General features: G+C 36.5%; 1 protein-coding gene across 2 annotated transcripts in view; it reads right to left on the reverse strand.

The window, feature by feature from the left end:
• Positions 1-757, reverse strand: part of st3gal8 (ST3 beta-galactoside alpha-2,3-sialyltransferase 8) — a 30162-nt gene that overhangs the window by 16586 nt on the left and 12819 nt on the right. The window lies entirely within an intron of this gene.

Here is a 757-nt window from a genome sequence, read left to right on the forward strand (position 1 = left end):
GCTTTTTTTAGGTCAATAAATATCCCCATCGTATATTTTTTCTCATCCATAGCACTTGTAATGTCCTCCATCAGGTCAGTAATGGCCAAGGATGTCGATCTTTTCGACCTAAAACCATATTGACAATCAGATAAGATTTTATGTTTGTCAATAAATGTGTCTAATCTGTTATTAAAGAGTTTTTCCAGAATTTTTGAAAATTGTGACAACAGAGAAATCGGTCTATAATTTGTGAGGTTGTGCTTATCACCAGATTTATACAGAGGAATAACCTTTGCTATTTTCATATTATTGGGGAACTGCCCAAGTCGAAACGACATATTAAAAATATGGGTTTACATATCCCCTCAATTACCCACTTGACAGTTGTCATGGTGATACCATCACTATCACTGGATGTTTTGTTACCACTGTATGTACATCTTTGCTTATTATATTCTCAGGTTTGTTAATACTGTGCCACAACATTTTGTTTTTATGCTTTCAGCTGCAGGAAACACCGAGTAACCAGATTTTACATTGTGGAGGAAATTCTCCTCATGTAAGATTAGTAATAAATCTACAACCACAGACACAAATTCCCAGCTTACAATTAGCATCAACAGGTCCGGCCCGTGGCATAGGCAGTATAGGCAAATGCTAAGGGCGCCAGAAATGGAGGAAGAAAAAAAGTGTAACTTCCACTATTCTTAAAACTAGACTTCAGAAAAGAATAAGCCCACCACATTAATTTAACTGCATAGCAGCAAAGCCTACT

The sequence above is a fragment of the Monopterus albus genome, unplaced genomic scaffold (genome assembly GCF_001952655.1).
Source record: "Monopterus albus unplaced genomic scaffold, M_albus_1.0 scaffold110.1, whole genome shotgun sequence".
In the NCBI taxonomy this organism is placed as follows: Eukaryota; Metazoa; Chordata; class Actinopteri; order Synbranchiformes; family Synbranchidae; genus Monopterus; species Monopterus albus.